This window comes from Loxodonta africana, chromosome 10 (assembly GCF_030014295.1).
Source record: "Loxodonta africana isolate mLoxAfr1 chromosome 10, mLoxAfr1.hap2, whole genome shotgun sequence".
In the NCBI taxonomy this organism is placed as follows: domain Eukaryota; kingdom Metazoa; phylum Chordata; class Mammalia; order Proboscidea; family Elephantidae; genus Loxodonta; species Loxodonta africana.
Genome location: NC_087351.1, coordinates 88366491 through 88387890, shown reverse-complemented (window position 1 = coordinate 88387890; position 21400 = coordinate 88366491). Strand labels below are relative to the sequence as shown.

Below are 21400 nucleotides of genomic sequence, written 5' to 3'. Positions count from 1 at the left end.
GCGCTCCTTAGAAATCCTATGCGGCAGTTAGTTCTACTCTTTCCTACAGGGTTGCTGACTCAGGATTGACTTGACGGCAGTGGGGTTTTTTCTTTTTTTTCCCTCTCTACGATAAACTATTTGAAATTTTAGTTCATATCTAATTGTGCATTCAGAGATTATTCCAACCTGAATATTTTTCATTCTTTTTTTAAAGAGAAAGCATTTCTTTTCTCCCTTTTGTGGCCTCTCAATGCTCACCCTTAAGGCTTCAGATTCTATTCAGAGTTTGCTCGGCTGGGGAACCGCTTCCTTGGTCCACGCCACCATGGTGGTAGGATCCCTGGGCCCTTTTTTGGTTCTTTTGTTTTCTTTTTCTTTTTTCCTTTTTGTCTTTCTTCATTTCTCAGTTTCTCATCTCTCTACCTACCTTCTTCTCCTGTCTCCTAAACAGCTGGCACTCTGTGCCATTTCTGTTCCTTCTACAAGGGCTATACTGCTCAGCTTGGGAGTTACTTCCCCAGTCTGCACAGCCATGTCAGTGGGATCCCTGGGGGCATTTCTTTTTATTTTTCTTTTTTCCTTTTTGTCTTTCTTTATTTCTCAGTTTCTCATCTCTCTCTACTTATCTTTTTTCCTGTCTCCTGAATACCTGGTGCTGTGTGCCATCTCTGCCCCTTCTAGCCAGGCTGTACTGCTCAGCTTGGTAGCCACTTCCACAGTCTGCAGAGCATGCCGGTGGGATCCCTGGGAGGCTTTCTTTTTTTAATTGTGTTTTTTTCTTTTTTTGGTTTTCTTCATTTCTCAGTTCTCATCTCTCTCTACTTTTCCTTTCTCCTGAATACCTGGTGCTGTGTGCCATCTCCGCCCCTTCTAGATGGGCTGTGCCTCAAGTCCTGGGAGCCACTTCCCCAGTCACTGGTAGGATCTCTGAGGGTATTTCTTTCTTTTTAAATTTTTGTTTATTTATTCTTTTCCTTTTGTTTTTCTTCATTTCTCAGTTTCTTGTCTCTCCACTCCAAAGGCAGGCTCCCTCAGCACTTTTTTTTTGGCTCCTGTTTCTCCTTTCTCTCTCCTTTCCCATACCCAGTTTAGCTCCACACATCACGACCTCTCCCCTCCCTCCTGCCTATCTGCACTGGGCATTGAACACTGCACCCCTGAGCAGTACGAGCATGGCCTACTGAAATCTGCCACTGCACTGGCCTCTAGCCCACCCTGTAGGCTCCAGTTTATGCCACAAACAACCCATCTAAGCCCCTCCCCATCAGCTGGACCTGCCCTACCACACCATAACTGAGCAACTGGCCCTGCCCATTGAAGAAGGAGGTGAAAAGTCTATCATGCCTACAAACAATCAACAAAGAACACACAGCCCACCTGCTCAAACATGAACCAAATAAAACAAAAAAGCAGGATAAAAGAAACAAATCTACAATCAATAAATGAAGAAAATAACTACTGAATGTCCCAAAGACAGCAAAAAATATCAAAACATATTACAAAACAGGACAGGGTGGTTTCAGTAGGCATCCAAAATAAAAGTTTCCAGTAGACAAAAAGGCACTAGAACTACCTGATAGGGAATTCAAATCTCTAATATTCAGAGCTATCCAAGAGTTGAAGCAAAGAGCAGACAAAAAGGAGGAAAAGATAGACAAATTCATGGAAAATACAGACAAAACAATGGAAGAATTCAGGAAAATTATACAGGAAGAAACTGTCAAAATAAATTTACAACTAGAAATCACATAAAAACAACAATTAGAAATCCGAAAGATAAAAAGATTTCAGAAATGCACAGTGTCATAGGTCTACGGAATAGGCTTGAAACAATGGAAGAGAGGATGAGCAAAATTGAAGACAAATACTTGGATACCACTTTGAGGAAAAATCAGAAAAAAGAATGAAGAAAAATGAAGAAACCCTGAGAATGATGTGGGATACAATCAAAAGCAAAAATTTGCAAGTGAACGGAGTTCCAGAACAGGGGGAGAACATGGAAAACAAAGAGAGAATCATTGAAGAATTGCTGACAGAAAACTTCCCTAGTATCGTGAAAGATAAAAAGCTCACCATCCAAGAAGCTCAACAAACCCTATATAGGAGAGACCCCAAAAGAAAATCACGAAGGAGGCGGAGCCAAGATGGCGGACTAGGCAGACATTACCTCGGATCCCTCTTACAACAAAGACACAGAAAAACAAGTGAATCGATCACATACATAACAATCTACGAACCCTGAACAACAAACACAGATTTAGAGACGGAGAACGAACTAATACAGGGAAGCAGCGATAGTTTCCAGAGCCTGGAGCCAGCGTACCAGTCAGGTACGGCACAAGCACAGAGACCTGCTCCACCCCCCTGAACTAACCCCGGGAGGGGGACCAGCCGGTTCCACGGGCGGCGTGGGACGCAGCCGGTAGGAGAAGTCCCCGGGAGGCAGTGACTGATCTTGGAGCAGAAAGAGCAGCATCCGAGCCGGGGAACCGTCCAGCAGGGATTTGGACTGCTCGCAGGTATGCCATAAACACGGAGAGTTGCTCCACCCCCTGAACTAACCCCGGGAAGGGGACCAGCCGGGTCGCGCGGGCGGCGTGGGACGCAGCCGGTAGGAGAAGTCCCCGGGAGGCAGCGACTGGTATTGGAGTGGGGAGAACAGCGTTCCAGCCGGGACACTTGGTCGCGGCACAAGCACGGGGAGCTACTCCACCCATCTGAACTAACCCTGGGAGGGGGCCCACCTGGTTCACGGGGGCGGCACGGCCACGTGGCTGGAGGGACGAGAAGTCCCCGGGAGGCAGCGACTGATTTTGGAGTTGAGAGTGCACCGTCCCAGTAGGGGAGCCTTGACGCTGGGCGTGGGGCTGGAAGCGGAGGATCTGACCGTGACTCCAGCAGGCCAGACCCCCTGCGGGCAATCTCCACACAGCCAGCACACATAGGCGACGCGCCCGCGGGAATCTCAGATATAACAGTCATTCCAAGCAAGGCAAGCAACTCTGGCTATATTCTGAGGTGCTACTCTCCTATCTCTCTGTTCCCTCCCCCACCCTCCCCAGGCGGCTTCATTAACATCTGAATAGCCTGAGCCAGAGGGAGAACTCTGATAGGGATCTGACTGCAGTTTTTTTTTAGCGGATTTTCTGGAAAAACTAGTTTCACAGTGATGGCTCGGAGACAACAATCCATATCAAACCACTTAAAGAAGCAGACCATGACAGCTTCTCCAACCCCCCAAACAAAAGAATCAAAATCTTTCCCAAATGAAGATACAATTTTGGAATTATCAGATACAGAATATAAAAAACTAATTTACAGAATGCTTAATGATATCACAAATGAAATTAGGATATCTGCAGAAAAAGCCAAGGAACACACTGATAAAACTGTTGAAGAACTCAAAAAGATTATTCAAGAACATACTGGAAAAATTAATAAGTTGCAAGAATCCATAGAGAGACAACATGTAGAAATCCAAAAGATTAACAATAAAATTACAGAATTAGACAACACACTAGGAAGTCAGAGGAGCAGACTCGAGCAATTAGAATGCAGACTGGGACATCTGGAGGACCAGGGAATCAACACCAACATAGCTGAAAAAAAATCAGATAAAAGAATTAAAAAAAATGAAGAAACCCTAAGAATTATGTGGGACTCTATCAAGAAGGATAACCTGCGGATGATTGGAGTCCCAGAACAGGGAGGGGGGACAGAAAACACAGAGAAAATAGTTGAAGAACTTCTGACACAAAACTTCCCTGACATCATGAAAGACGAAAGGATATCTATCCAAGATGCTCATCGAACCCCATTTAAGATTGATACAAAAAGAAAAACACCAAGACATATTATCATCAAACTCACCAAAACCAAAGATAAACAGAAAATTTTAAAAGCAGCCAGGGAGAAAAGAAAGGTTTCCTTCAAGGGAGAATCAATAAGAATATGTTCTGACTACTCAGCAGAAACCATGCAGGCAAGAAGGGAGTGGGACGACATATACAGAACACTGAAGGAGAAAAACTGCCAACCAAGGATCATATATCCAGCAAAACTCTCTCTGAAATATGAAGGCGAAATTAAGATATTTACAGACAAACACAAGTTTAGAGAATTTGCAAAAACCAAACCAAAGCTACAAGAAATACTAAAGGATATTGTTTGGTCACAGAACCAATAATATCAGATATCAGCACAACACAAGGTCACAAAACAGAACGTCCTGATATCAACTCAAATAGGGAAATCACAAAAACAAACAAATTAAGATTAATTAAAAAAAAAATACACATAACAGGGAATCATGGAAGTCAATAGGTAAAAGATCACAATAATCAAAAAGAGGGACTAAATACAGGAGGCATTGAACTGCCATATGGAGAGTGATACAAGGCGATATAGAACAACACAAGTTAGGTTTTTACTTAGAAAAATAGGGGTATATAATGAGGTAACCACAAAAAGGCATAACAACTCTATAACTCAAGACAAAAACCAAGAAAAACGTAACGACTCAACTAACATAAAGTCAAACACTATGAAAATGAGGGTCTCACAATTTACTAAGAAAAACGCCTCAGCACAAAAAAGTGTGTGGAAAAATGAAATTGTCAACAACACACATAAAAAGGCATCAAAATGACAGCACTAAAAACTTATTTATCTATAATTACCCTGAATGTAAATGGACTAAATGCACCAATAAAGAGACAGAGAGTCACAGACTGGATAAAGAAACACGATCCATCTATATGCTGCCTACAAGAGACACACCTTAGACTTAGAGACACAAACAAACTAAAACTCAAAGGGTGGAAAAAAGTATATCAAGCAAACAATAAGCAAAAAAGAAGAGGAGTAGCAATATTAATTTCTGACAAAATAGACTTTAGACTTAAATCCACCACAAAGGATAAAGAAGGACACTATATAATGATAAAAGGGACAATTGATCAGGAAGACATAACCATATTAAATATTTACGCACCCAATGACAGGGCTGCAAGATACATAAATCAAATTTTAACAGAACTGAAAAGCGAGATAGATACCTCCACAATTATAGTAGGAGACTTCAACACACCACTTTCGGAGAAGGACAGGACATCCAGTAAGAAGCTCAACAGAGACACGGAAGATCTAATTACAACAATCAACCAACTTGACCTCATTGACTTATACAGAACTCTCCACCCAACTGCTGCAAAATATACTTTTTTTTCTAGCGCACATGGAACATTCTCTAAAATAGACCACATATTAGGTCATAAAACAAACCTTTGCAGAGTCCAAAACATCGAAATATTACAAAGCATCTTCTCAGACCACAAGGCAATAAAACTAGAGATCAATAACAGAAAAACGAGGGAAAAGAAATCAAATACTTGGAAAATGAACAATACCCTCCTGAAAAAAGACTGGGTTATAGAAGACATCAAGGAGGGAATAAGGAAATTCATAGAAAGCAACGAGAATGAAAATACTTCCTATCAAAACCTCTGGGACACAGCAAAAGCAGTGCTCAGAGGCCAATTTATATCAATAAATGCACACATACAAAAAGAAGAAAGAGCCAAAATCAGAGACCTGTCCCTACAACTTGAACAAATAGAAACTGAGCAACAAAAGAATCCATCAGGCACCAGAAGAAAACAAATAATAAAAATTAGAGCTGAACTAAATGAATTAGAGAACAGAAAAACAATCGAAAGAATTAACAAAGCCAAAAGCTGGTTCTTTGAAAAAATTAACAAAATTGATAAACCATTGGCTAGACTGACTAAAGAAATACAGGAAAGGAAACAAATAACCCGAATAAGAAATGAGAAGGACCACATCACAACAGAACCAAATGAAATTAAAAGAATCATTTCAGATTATTATGAAAAATTGTACTCTAACAAATTTGAAAACCTAGAAGAAATGGATGAATTCCTGGAAAAACACTACCTACCTAAACTAACACATTCAGAAGTAGAACAACTAAATAGACCCATAACAAAAAAAGAGATTGAAACGGTAATCAAAAAACTCCCAACAAAAAAAAGTCCTGGCCCGGACGGCTTCACTGCAGAGTTCTACCAAATTTTCAGAGAAGAGTTAACACCACTACTACTAAAGGTATTCCAAAGCATAGAAAATGACGGAATACTACCCAACTCATTCTATGAAGCCACCATCTCCCTGATACCAAAACCAGGTAAAGACATTACAAAAAAAGAAAATTATAGACCTATATCCCTCATGAACATTGATGCAAAAATCCTCAACAAAATTCTAGCCAATAGAATCCAACGACACATCAAAAAAATAATTCACCCTGATCAAGTGGGATTTATACCAGGTATGCAAGGCTGGTTTAATATCAGAAAAACCATTAATGTAATCCATCACATAAATAAAACAAAAGACAAAAACCACATGATCTTATCAATTGATGCAGAAAAGGCATTTGACAAAGTCCAACACCCATTCATGATAAAAACTCTTACCAAAATAGGAATTGAAGGAAAATTCCTCAACATAATAAAGGGCATCTATGCAAAGCCAACAGCCAATATCACTCTAAATGGAGAGAACCTGAAAGCATTTCCCTTGAGAACGGGAACCAGACAAGGATGCCCTTTATCACCACTCTTATTCAACATCGTGTTGGAAGTCTTAGCCAGGGCAATCAGGCTAGACAAAGAAATAAAAGGTATCCGGATTGGCAAGGAAGAAGTAAAGTTATCACTATATGCAGATGACATGATTATATACACAGAAAACCCTAAGGAATCCTCCAGAAAACTACTGAAACTAATAGAAGAGTTTGGCAGAGTCTCAGGCTATAAAATAAACATACAAAAATCACTTGGATTCCTCTACATCAACAAAAAGAACACCGAAGAGGAAATAACCAAATCAATACCATTCACAGTAGCCCCCAAGAAGATAAGATACTTAGGAATAAATCTTACCAAGGATGTAAAAGACCTATACAAAGAAAACTACAAAGCTCTACTACAAGAAATTCAAAAGGACATACTTAAGTGGAAAAACATACCTTGCTCATGGATAGGAAGACTTAACATAGTAAAAATGTCTATTCTACCAAAAGCCATCTATACATTTAACGCACTTCCGATCCAAATTCCAATGTCATATTTTAAGGGGATAGAGAAACAAATCACCAATTTCATATGGAAGGGAAAGAAGCCCCGGATAAGCAAAGCACTACTGAAAAAGAAGAAGAAAGTGGGAGGCCTCACCTTACCTGACTTCAGAACCTATTATACAGCCACAGTAGTCAAAACAGCCTGGTATTGGTACAACAACAGACACATAGACCAATGGAACAGAATTGAGAACCCAGACATAGATCCATCCACGTATGAGCAGCTGATATTTGACAAAGGACCAGTGTCAATTAACTGGGGAAAAGACAGCCTTTTTAACAAATGGTGCTGGCATAACTGGATATCCATTTGCAAAAAAATGAAACAGGACCCATACCTCACACCATGCACAAAAACTAACTCCAAGTGGATCAAAGACCTAAACATAAAGACTAAAACGATAAAGATCATGGAAGAAAAAATTGGGAAATCCCTAGGAGCCCTAATACAAGGTATAAACAGAATACAAAACACTACCAAAAATGATGAAGAGAAACCCGATAACTGGGAGCTCCTAAAAATCAAACACCTATGCTCATCTAAAGACTTCACCAAAAGAGTAAAAAGACCACCTACAGATTGGGAAAGAATTTTCAGCTATGACATCTCCGACCAGCGCCTGATCTCTAAAATCTACATAATTCTGTCAAAACTCAACCACAAAAAGACAAACAACCCAATCAAGAAGTGGGCAAAGGATATGAACACACATTTCTCTAAAGAAGATATTCAGGCAGCCAACAGATACATGAGAAAATGCTCTCGATCATTAGCCATTAGAGAAATGCAAATTAAAACTACGATGAGATTCCATCTCACACCAGCAAGGCTGGCATTAATCCAAAAAACACAAAATAATAAATGTTGGAGAGGCTGCGGAGAGATTGGAACTCTCATACACTGCTGGTGGGAATGTAAAATGGTACAACCACTTTGGAAATCTATCTGGCGTTATCTTAAACAGTTAGAAATAGAACTACCATACAAGCCAGAAATCCCACTCCTAGGAATATACCCTAGAGATACAAGAGCCTTCATACAAACAGATATATGCACACCCATGTTTATTGCAGCTCTGTTTACAATAGCAAAAAGTTGGAAGCAACCAAGGTGTCCATCAACGGATGAATGGTTAAATAAATTGTGGTATATTCACACAATGGAATACTACGCATCGATAAAGAACAGTGACGAATCTCTGAAACATTTCATAACATGGAGGAACCTGGAAGGCATTATGCTGAGCGAAATTAGTCAGAGGCAAAAGGACAAATATTGTATAAGACCACTATTATAAGATCTTGAGAAATAGTAAACCTGAAAAGAACACATACTTTTGTGGTTACGAGGGGGGGAGGGAGGGAGGGGGGGAGAGGGTTTTTTTATTGATTAATCAGTAGATAAGAACTGCTTTAGGTGAAGGGAAAGACAACACTCAATACATGGAAGGTCAGCTCAATTGGACTGGACCAAAAGCAAAGAAGTTTCCGGGATAAAATGAATGCTTCAAAGGTCAGGGGAGCAAGCGCGGGGGTCTGGGGAGCATGGTTTGCGGGGACTTCTAAGTCAATTGGCAAAATAATTCTATTATGAAATCATTCTGCATCCCACTTTGAAATGTGGCGTCTGGGGTCTTAAATGCTAACAAGCAGCCATCTAAGATGCAGCAATTCGTCTCAACCTACCTGGAGCAAAGGAAAATGAAGAACACCAAGCCCACATGACAACTAAGAGCCCAAGAGACAGAAAGGGCCACATGAACCAGAGACCTACATCATCCTGAGACCAGAAGAACTAGTTGGTGCCCGGCCACAATTGATGACTGCCCTGACAGGGAGCTCAGCAGAGGACCCCTGAGGGAGCAGGAGATCAGTGGGATGCAGACCCCAAATTCTCATAAGAAGACCAAACTTAATGGTCTGACTGAGACCGGAGGAATCCCGGCGGCCATGCTCCCCAGACCTTCAGTTGACACAGGACAGGAACCATCCCCGAAGACAACCCATCAGAAATGAAAGGGACTGGTCAGCGGGTGGGAGAGAGATGCTGATGAAGAGTGAGCTAATTATATCAGGTGGACACTTGAGATTGTGTTGGCAACTCTTGTCTGGAGGGGGGATGGGAGGATAGAGAGAGAGGGAAGCCGGCAAAATTGTCAAGAAAGGAGAGACTGAAAGGGCTGACTCAAGACGGGGAGAGTAAGTGGGAGTAGGGAGTGAGATGTATGTAAACTTATATGTGACAGACTGATTGGATTTGTAAACGTTCACTTGAAGCTTAATAAAAGTTATTATAAAAAAAAAAAAAAGAAAATCACAAGGCATATCATAATCATACTCACTAAAATCAAAGACAAAGAAAGAATCCTGAGAGCAGCTCAAGAAAAGCAAAAAGTCACATACAGAGGGAGAAAAATAAGACTAAACTCTGATTACTCAGAAACCATGCTGGCATGAAGGCAATGGAATAACACATATAAAACTTTGAAAGAAAAAAATTAACAACCAAGAATAAAATTCCCGCAAACTCTCATTCACATATGATGGTGAAATTAGGACACTTCCAGATAAACAGAAATTAAGGGAATATGTAAAAAACCAAACCAAACTTACAAGAATTATTAAAGGAAGTCCTTTCTGTTTGAGAACAAACAAACACCATCAGATGACAGGACACAAGGTTGCACCAGCCAGATACCAACCCAGGAAATGAACTCTCAAGGACTATTCAAAACCAAAAGATTTACAACAGGGAGGGAACCAGAGAGATTAATCTGTAAATGGCAATGTCAGAACAATAAAAGAGGGAATAAATGGCATAGGTATAGAACTTTCTAAGGCAAGGTAATACCAAGTAATAATAGACTGGTTCAAACCTAGGAATGTAAGGGTAAATTTCAAGGTAACCACAAAGAAAGTTAACAAATCTACTTACCAAAATAAAGAAGAAAAACATAAAGTCTCGGTAAAAACAAAATGTATAAAAACAGCATAAATGAAAAAAAAAAAATCCACAAACAAAAGGAATTCAGCACAGGAAAGTTAAGAGGAACAAAGAAAACAGCACCACAAAAAAAAGCACTGCAAAATGATAGCACTAAACTCACACCTATCAATAATTACACTGAACATAAATGGCCTAAATGCACCCATAAAGAGACAGAGAGTGACAGAATGGATTAAAAAAACAGGATCCATCAATATGCAGTCTACAAGAAATACACCTTAGAAACAAAGATATAAATTTATTAAAATCATAACCCACCATAGGATGGAAAAAAATATATTAAGCAAACAGCTACCAAAAAAGAGCAGAAGTTGCAATACTAATCTCAGATAAAATAGACTTTAAAACAAAATATGCCATAAAAGACAAAGAAGAGCATTATATAAAGATAAAAGGAACAATCCAGCATGAAGACATAACCATAATAAATATCTACGCATCCAGTGACAGGGCTCCAAAATATATAAACTGTAACACCACTAAAAATAGAAACTGACAATTCCACGATAATAGTAGGAGACTTCAACACACCACTCTTGATAAAAGACAGAACATCTAGACAGAAAGTCAACAAATATACAGAAGATTTAAAGGCCACAATTAGCCAGCTTGAACCCATAAACATATATAGAACACTCCACCCAACACCTGGAAGGTATACATTCTTTTCCAATGCACATGGAACGTTCTCCAGGATAGACCACATCTTAGGTCACGGAGCAATCCAAAACACTGAGATAATACAAAGTACCTTCTCTGATCACAATGCCATCAAAGTAGAAATTAATAACAGGAAGAATAAGGAAAAAAAAATCAATTACATGGAAACTGAATAACACCCTGCTTTTTAAAAAAAAAAAAAAAAAAAACCACTGGGTAACAGAAGAAATCAGAGAGAGAATAAAAAAATTCCTAGAATCAAATGAGAATGAAAACACATCATACCAAAACCTTTGAGACACAGCAAAGGCAGTCCTCAGAAGTCAATTTACAGTAGTAGATGCACACATCAAAAAAGGGACAAAATCAAAACATTATCTACACAACTTGAACAAATACAAAGAAAACAGCAAAAGAAGCCCACAGCCACCAGAAGAAAGGAAATAATAAAGATCAGAGCAGAAATAAATGAAATACAGAACAGAAAAACAGAATCAACAAAACCAAAAGTTGGTTCTTTGAAAGGATTGACAAAATCTACAAACCACTGGCCAAACCAACAAAAGAAAAACAGGAGAGGACACAAACAACCCAAATAAGAAATGAAACGGGGACATTACAACAGACCCAACTGATATAAAAAGGATTATAACAGAGTACCATGAAAAACTACTCCAACAAATCTGAAAACCTACAAGAAATGGACAAATTTTTAGAAACACACTACTTACTCAAACTAAACACAAAACGATGTTGAAGATTTGAACAGACCCATAACAAGAGATTGAAAAGGTAATTTAAAAAACTTCCAACAACACAAAAAAAGCCCTGGTCCAGAATGGATTCACTGGAGAATTCTACCAAACATTCAGAGAAGAAGTTACACCAGTACTACTCAAACTACTTCAGAACATAGAAAAGGAAAGGATACTTGCCAATTCATTCTATGAAGCCAGGGTAACCCTGATACCAAAAAGACACCACAAAAAAAGAAAATTACAGACCAATATCTCTCATGAATATAGATGTAAAAATTCTCAACAAAATTCTAGCCAACAGAATTCAGCATCATATAAAAACAATAATACACTACTACCAAGTAGGATTCATACCAGGTATGCAAGGGTGGTTCAACATTAGAAAATCAATCAATGTAATCCACTAGATAAATAAAAGAATCACATGATTATCTCAATTGACACAGAAAAGGCATCTGACGAAGTCCAACGCCCATTCCTGATAAAAACTTTCAAAAAAATAGGTATAGAAAGGAAATTCCTCAACATAATAAAGGGCATTTATACAAAACCAACAGCCAACATCATTCTTAATGGAGAAAAAGAGGCTGAAAACATTCCCCTTGAGAATAAGAACAAGACAAGGATGCCCTTTTTCACTACTCCTATTTAACATTGTGCTGGAAGTCCTAGCTAGAGCAATAAGACAAGAAATGAAATAAAGGGCATCCAAATCAGTAATGAAGAAGTAAAACTGTCCCTATTTGTGAATGATACGATATCATACATAGAAAACCCAAAAGACTCCACAAGAAAACTACTTGAACTAATAGATTCAGCAGAGTAGCGGGATACAAGATAAACAAACAAAAATCCGTTGGATTCCTATACACCAATAAAGAGAATGATGAAAGGGAAATCAGGAAAACAATACCATTTATTTATAATAGCCCCTAAAAAAACAAAATACTTACGAATAAATCTAACCAGGGATTTAAAAGACTTATACAAAGAAAACTACAAAACACTACTACAAGAAACCAAAAAAGATCTACATAAATGGAAAAACATACCATGCTCATGGACAGGAAGACTGAACATTGGGAAATTGACAATTCTACCCAAAGCAATTTAGAAAGAAAATGCAATCCTGATTCAAATCCCAACAACATTCTTTAAAGAGATGGAAAAATTAATCAATAACTTTATATGGAAAGGGAAGAGGTCCCAGATAAATAAAGCATACTGAAGAAGAATAATAAAGCAGGAGAACTCGCACTACCTGACCTCAGAACCTACTATACAACTACGGTAGTCAAAACAGCCTGGTACGGGTACAACGACAGATACCTTGACCAATGGAACAGAATTGAGAATCCAGATGTAAATCCATCCACCTACAGTCACTTGATCTTCAACAAGCGCCCAAAGTCCATCAGATGGGGAAACGACAGTCTTCTTAACAAATGGTGCTAGCAAAACTGGATATCCATTGTTTTGGTCATCTAGTGCTGCTATAATAGAAATACCACAAGTGGATGGCTTTAACAAAGAGAAGATTATTTTCTCACAGTAAAGTAGGCTAAAAGTCCAAATACAGGGTGTGAGCTCCAGGGGAAGGATTTCTCTCTGCCAGCATTCTCATCAATCTTCCCCGGGGCTAGGTGCTTCTCTGCAAAGGGACCCCAGGTCCAAAGGATGCGCTCTGCTCCCGGCACTCCTTTCTTGGTGGTATTAGGTCCCCCTGTCTCTCTGGTTGCTACTCTCTTTTTATATCTCAAGAGATTGCCTCAAGACACAATCCAATCTTGTAGGTTGAGTCCTGCCTCACTAACACAACTGCCGCCCATCCTCCCTCATTAACATCATAGAGACAGGATTTACAACATATAGGAAAATCACACAATACCGGGAACCATGGCCCAGCCCAACCGATACACACATTTTTGGGGGCACATAATACAATCCATGACATTCATCTGCCAAAAAATGAAACAGGATCCATACCTCACGCTATACACAAAAACTAATTCAAAATGATCAAAGACCTAAATATAAAACCAAAAACTATAAAGATCATAGAAGAAAAAACAGGATCAATGCTAGAGGCCCTAATACACGGCATTAACAGGATACAAACCAGAACTAACAACACACAAATTCTGGAAGATAGGCTAGATAACTAGGATCTTCTAAAAATTAAACATGCTCATCAAAAGGCTTCACCAAAAGAATAAAAAGAGAACCTACAGACTGGGAAAATTTTTGGCTACTACAAATTCGACAAAGGTCTAATCTCTAAAATCTACAGGGAAATCCAACACCTCTACAACAAAAAGATAAATAACTTAATTAAAAAATGGGCTAAGGAAATGAACAGACACTTCACCAAAGAAGACATTCAAGTGGCTAACAGACACATGAGGAGATGCTTGCGATCACTAGCCATTAAAACCAAAAAACCAAAACCCATTGCCGTCGAGTTGATTCCGACTCACAGGGACCCTACAGGACAGAGTAGAACTGCCCCATACCCACAGCTGACATTTTGGTTCCCAGCCGTAGCACTTAACCACTACGCCACCAGGGTTTCCCGGTAGCCATTAGAGAAATGTAAATCAAAATCACTCCGGCATTACTGGCACGAATCAAAAAAACAGAAAATAACAAATGTTGGAGAGGCTGCAGGGAGACTGGAACCCTTACGCCCTGCTGGTGTGAATACAAAATTGTATAACCATTTTGGAAAACGATATGGCGCTTCCTTAGAAAGCTAGAAATAGAAATACCATATGATCCAGCAATTCCACTCCTAGGAATATATCCAAGAGAAATAAGAGCTATCATATGAATAGACATATGCACATTCATGTTCAGTGCAGCACTGTTCACAACAGCAAAAAGATAGAAACAACCTAGATGCCCATCAACAGGTGAATGGATAAACAAGCTATAGTACATATACACCATAGACTACTACGTAACGGTAACAAACAATGATGGATCTGAGAAGCATCTCACAACATGGATGAATACGGAGGGCATTATGCTGAGTGAAATAAGCCAGTCACAAAAGTACAAATATTGTATGAGACCACTACTATAAAAACTCATAAAAAAGTTTACATGCAAAAAGAAACAATATTTTATGGTTATGAGGGAGAGGAGGGGTAGGGATGGAAAAACACTAAATAGACAATAGGAAAGTAGTAATTTTGGTGAAGGGTAAGACAGTACACAATACTGGGAAAGCCAGCATAACTTGTCCAAGGCAAGGTCACGGAAGTTCCATAGACACATCCAAACTCCCTGAGGGACCAAATTACTGGGCTGAGGGCTGTGGGGACCATGGTCTTGGGGAACATCTAGCTCAAATGATATAACATAGTTTATAAAGAAAATGTTCTACATTCTACTTTGGTGAGACCTTCGTCTAAAGTACAATTAAAACAAAAAATCTAATCTCTAATGCTAGCGTATGAAAGAGAATGACCACCTGGAAGAGCCCTGGACCTTAGGTCATCATTTCTATTCTCCAAGATTCATCTTCTCCTTTGAGATTGCTCCCCAAAGACCCACCACTACCAAGTATATGGAAACTATCAGTCCCTTCCCGTGTGATAATGCTCCTGGCCCTGACGACCTCAAAGAACCTGGATGTGATTTTGGTGTCCAAGATCTGTTTCACGTCATTGCTGAATGAGTGTACATGGATGATTCAGGGGAATCATTCGCTTTCCCTACCCACCGGTTATTCTAAGTTCAAAGGAGCAGCCTTCACTAGTCAACCAAGTAATTCCCTGAGCAAAGATAATTTTAGAAACTAGTTATATGTAACATATGATTCCTCCTGCATAATGGATTCTAAACATTCACATACAGTGAAATGGACTAAGTCAAGTGTGAAGTGTGACATATGAACTGATTTCCCATGAAAGGACTCAAGCATAACTGCATGGAAAACAGATTTATGCTACGAAAGAGATGTCCCGCCTAGAAGGTAAAATCCAGTACGCTCTCCGACAAGAAAGGATTTTATGCCTTAAACCTCTAGAGCCAAACAAAAAAAAGGCCAAATCACAAATTTCACATTCCAAGTTTATGAAGGGGAAAAAATACTAGATGTATTCTTTGAAAATAGATAACCTTCTTCCTTTCTTGATGAAATTCTATTAAGCATCCCAAGTAATCATGCTAGGCACTCTACATTCCAAACCTGGGACCTGACATTAATTCACTCTACTTGTGGAAGGAGACACCAACATATCTGAGGATCATACCATTCACTATAGCCCGGAGAATAACAGCATGAACCCTGGACTTAAGATCTGTATTCAAATCCTGACACTGCCATTTACTAGCTGTGTGCCTTTGGGCAAAGTTACCTTTCTTTGCCTTAATCTTCTAATCTTTTAGATGGGATAATGAATACTCCAAATCAACAAGTGAATGGATAACCAAAATGTGGCACTTCCATACAACCATACAATGGAATGCCACTTAGCAATAAAAAGGAGCAAGTTAAGGAACCTAGAAGGCATTATGCTGAGCTTTCGCTCAGAGGCAAAAGGACAAATATTGTATAAGACCACTATTATAAGTTCTTGAGAAATAGTATAAACTGAGAAGAACACATACTTTTGTGGTTACGAGGAGGGGAGGGAGGGAGGGTGGGAGAAGGTTTTTTACTGATTAATTAGTAGATAAGAACTGCTTTAGGTGAAGGGAAGGACAACACTCAATACATGGAAGCTCAGCTCAATTGGACTGGACCAAAAGCAAAGGTGTTTCTGGGATAAAATGAATGCTTCAAAGGTCAGCGGAGCAGGGACGGGGGTTTGGGGACCAGGGTTTAAGGGGACTTCTAAGTCAACTGGCAAAATAATTCTATTATGAAAACATTCTGCATCCCACTTTGAAATGTGGCATCTGGGGTCTTAAATGCTAACAAGCGGCCATCTAAGATGCATCAATTGGTCTCAATCCACCTGGAGCAAAGGAAAATGAAGAACACCAAGGTCACACGACAACTAAGAGCCCAAGAGACAGAAAGGGCCACATGAACCAGAGACCTACATCATCCTGAGACCAGAAGAACTAGTTGGTGCCCGGCCACAATCGATGACTGCCCTGACAGGGAGCACAACAGAGAACCCCTGAGGGAGCAGGAGATCAGTGAGATGCAGACCCCAAATTCTCATAAAAAGACCAGACTTAATGGTCTGACTGAGACTAGAGGAATCCCGGTAGTCATGGTCCCCAAACCTTCTGTTGGCACAGGACAGGAGCCATCCCCGAAGACAACTCATCAGACATGAAAGGGACTGGACAGTGGGTAGGAGAAAGATGCTGATAAAGAGTGAGCTAATTATATCAGGTGGACACTTGAGACTGTGTTGGCATCTCCTGTCTGGAAGGGGGATGGGAGGATAGAGAGAGTTGGAAGCTGGCAAAATTGCCACGAAAGGAGAGACTGGAAGGGCTGACTCATTAGGGGGAGAGCAAGTGGGAGTACGGAGTAAGATGTATATAAACTTATATGTGACAGTCTGACTTGATTTGTAAACGTTCACTTGAAGCTCAATAAAAGTTAATAAAAAAAAAATGAGCAAGTTAATGATACACATGACAACCTAGATGAATCTCAAAATCATTACACGAAGTAAAAAAAGCCAGACACAAAAGAATATACACATATGATTCTGTTTATATAAAATTCTTTTTTTTTTTAATCTATAGTGACAAAAAGCAGAGCAGTAGTTACCCGGGGCCGGGGCAGAGGAGGGGTGCGCTGTAAGGGAACATGAGAGAACTTTTGTGGGTGAGGAAAATGTTCTGTATCTTCATTCTTTGTTGCAGCAGTGGTTTCGTGGTGTATCTATATCTGTCATAACTCAAAAATTGTATGCTTTTAAGTGGATGCAGTTTATTTTTTGTAAATCCTACTTCAGTGAAGTCCATTAAAAGGTATCTCCACAGATTGGTTTGGAGAATTTAAGAGACAAAACATGTAAAACAGCAGGCTTAGTTGCTGACTCCTGGTCAGTGTTTGGTAATGAACAGTGCTGGCAGTGATGTTGGTGGGTGCCATGGCATGAGAGGTGAGTGTTCACTTAGGAGTCAGGAGGCCAGAGTTTCTCTTTGAGTTCTGCTCTTTGAGTATTAATCTCTAAGCCTTGATTTCTTAACACGTAAATTGACAAGTTTCCATAAAAGTTCCTTAAAGTTGCAACAGTCTGATTCTAAAGTGATGATACCACATGGCAGCCAGCATCAGCTTCTAACGATAACCCAGTGCTGTCGAGTCGATTCCAACTCATAGCGACTCTACAGGACAGAGTAGAACTGCCCCATAGAGTTTCCAAGGAGCGTCTGCTGATCTGAACTGCCAACTCTTTGGTTAGCAGCCATACAGCACTTAACCACTACGCCACCAGGGTTTCCCTTCTAACAATATGCATTTATAACGTGTGCAAACTTTAGTATTCAAAATGTTTTGCTCTAGCATGTAACAGTTACTTCTTGAAACGCAGCATTTTGACATTTGAGTGGGATTTCAGAAATCCTTTGAAGGGAGCTGGGAAGAGGCTCAAGGAGGGTGGGGAGAAGCCTGGAGAAGAATACGATTTGAGTAAATTTTCTCTAGGGATCATGAATTTAATTGTTTTCTGTGTTTCCATTTGGAAGTTTCTGCCAAAGAGCATTAAAGTCTTTTCCCTGAATTTAATGTTTTCTTACTTAAAATTCAAGTCTCTTGGTGTTCTGAACAAATACACAAGCAACTGGGGACTGAAGCTGTCCAAAAAAGACTACAGGGAAACAACTCGCCCTATACTCACTTGTAAGCACCATTCAAGGCTCGCTAGATCCTCAAGCTGCAGATCACCTGCCTTCATTACGCCGTCCCCTGCCCCAGTTCAATTCTGAGGCTCCTGAATCGCTGCTCCTCTGTCAACAAGTTCCTCAGTTATTAGCCATTACAATTTCCATGCACAATGCTTCCTCAACCACCTACCAGCTTTGTTAATGTCTGGCAGGGACCCTGCTTCCTGTGTCCTTTGGCACGTCCTCCTGGATGGTCACCCTCTGACAATCTGTGAGGACAGGCAGATCAGGAGTCTCCAATCCTTGAGCCACCAGAGCTGCCAGAGACAGCCTAGGTACCTGTCCAGGAATGCACCTAGAAATGCAGGATACCTTCTTTAATAGGATCACTGGAAATTATTAGTGGACAAAGAAGTTTGGGAACTAAAAAGAGTTTAATGCATGGAACTAAAAAGAAAGATCTGGCAAAAACAAATGAACCTGTCAATTAGGGATGTTGGAAAAGCAAAGAAAATGCTGACGAATTATGACAGTATGCGCAAAAGGTCAAAAAGTCTTACTAAATCTTAGAGTGTAGGCTGGATTCCTGACCTCAGTGACTACCCTTCTATCTTAAAATCCCTTTGGAATAAGAAAAGGCAGAAATAATTTTTTACAGGACTCTATCCCTCCGCCGTCCCTAGTCCTGGCTTTAAGTAACACTGCCAAAATCTTGTGCACAAAATAGCCATCTAGGGAGTTAATTTAAATCAACACAGATTCCTAGGTCCAGCTCCCGCTCCTGGTTTGCAAGTGGCTTCTGGAATCTGTATTTTAATCACCATCCCAGAATATTTCACAAATCTCCTCTTTGACCCTAACCCCAATCCTGGGAGGCAACTAAGGCACAAGTAATCATCCAAGTTTGACAGACTTGATTTGCTCCTTCACTTTGTAGTCAGATACAAAGGTGTTAAAAGAAGGAACTAGGATCTACTTCCAGCCATGACAGAGTAGCTGGTGCTTTACTTGAGCTCTCACTCTAAACAACTAGAAAACTTGAAAAAATATGTGAAACAGTTAATATAGGACACTGGACAATAGGAGCACAGGACTGTGATCCATGACAGAAGGGAACCAAATGATGTGAGCCCTATGACCACCCTGGCTTTCTGCCTAAAGGTACTTCCGGGACTCTGGCACAGGAAGGGGTACCTCAAGCATAGCATAAAGGTCTCTCTGAGTTCAGAAGACAGAGACCGAAGAGTAGGAGGGCGATGGTGACTGGAATTTGAGAAGCAGAGTATGATAGAGAGGGGAGCTATGAAGAAGAGTTCCAGAAATCTAGTCTGACTGAATACTAAGCTGTGTAGGTGCAGGGTGAAACTCCACAAGGCAGGGCAAAGAATCACAAACAGGAAGGTGTAAGCCAAACCATTTCCAGAGCTTATACAGAACTGGAAAAGGTTCAGCTCCAACCAGCCAGAGTGAAGGTACCTTATTTAACAACTAGGAACTCGGTAGAGACACCATAGTCATAGGGCTAAACTGACTCTTTGTTGTGGTTAGCTGCCATCAAGTTAGCCTCTGATCTGACTCGTGGTACCCTAGACCTACCCTAATAAAGTTTAAAAATAATTCTCAGTATTTTCCAGTTGATCAGGTAAGTTAACTGTCTACCAAAACAAATATATTCTCTTTAAAGGAAAGTAAGACCTAGACACTCAACAAAATGACATTCACAATGTCCGGCAACTAATAAAAAAAGTACTAGTAAAGTGAAAAAGCAGGAAAATATGACTTGTAACCAAAAGAAATATCTGTCAATGGAAACGAATGCAGAAAACATAGAGATGTTAGAATTAGTCAACAAGGACTTTAAACCAGCTACTCTAAGTACGTTCAAAGGTAAAGGAAAACATGAACAAAGTAAGGAAATACAAAGAAAATATAAAAGAATCAAATGGAGCTTACATCTGAAATAAAAATTTCACTGTATGGATTTAACAGCAGATTAAGTATTATAGAAGAATTGTAGTAACCTTGAAGACATAGCAATAGAAACTATCCAAACTGAAGCACAGAGGAAAATAAATAAACAGAGCCTCAGTGACCTGTGGAACAATATCAAGTTATATAACATACACACCTCTAACAGGCATCCCAGAAGAAGGAGGGGGAAAAAAAATCTGAAGGAATAATGGCTGAAATTTTTCAAATCTGATTAAAACTATAAACCCACAGACTCAAGAAGCTCAATGAAACTCATGTAGGATAAACACAAAGCAAACTACACCAAGGCACATCATAACCAAATTGCTGAAAATAACTGGTAAAGGAAAAAAAAAAATCATAAAAGCAGCCAGCAAGTAAAAAAAAAAAATTACATAAAGAGGACAAAGATAAGAATGACCAAAGTCTTCTCATCAGAACCAATACAAATGCTAAAAGAAAAAAGTATGCATCAACATGGAATTCTACATTTGGTGAAAATATCCTTCAAAAATGATGGTGAAATAGACATTTTCAGACAAGGCTGACAGAACTGGCTGCCCGAGGATCTGCTCTAGGAAAATGCTAAATGAAGTTCTTCCGGCTGAAGGAAAGTGATACCAGATGGAAACTGGGATCTGCACAAAGAATGAAAGAGTGTGGAAATGGTAAATATGTGGGTCAAAAAAATAAGGCTTTGCTAATTTGGGCCCTCAGTATAATCCCCCCTCAAGAAGGTTTATTTTGAAAGGTAGACACAAACTTCACCTTTTCTCTTGAGTTTGGAACTGTGGCTTTGCTCCAGGTGCTGGCCTTTTTAGTGCTTTGCCACCTTAAATTACATAGTCAGCCACTGACTGACCACTATGTGTCATGCACTGGAAAAGCAGAGGTAAACAGACATGTTGTCTGCCACCAAGGAGCTCAGAGCTTGGTGTGAAAAACAATCAAGCCAGCAGAGTTAAAGTGGTTTGTGTCCTAACTGTGCTTAAACCCTGGTTCTGGTCACTTGGGCAGCCTACTTAACCTCTCTGTGCCTTATTGTAAAATGGGGAC

The 21400-nt window shown here is 39.8% G+C and overlaps 1 protein-coding gene across 3 annotated transcripts in view; it reads right to left on the bottom strand.

The window, feature by feature from the left end:
- IFT43 (intraflagellar transport 43) overlaps positions 1-21400 on the bottom strand; it is a 130246-nt gene that overhangs the window by 37716 nt on the left and 71130 nt on the right. The window lies entirely within an intron of this gene.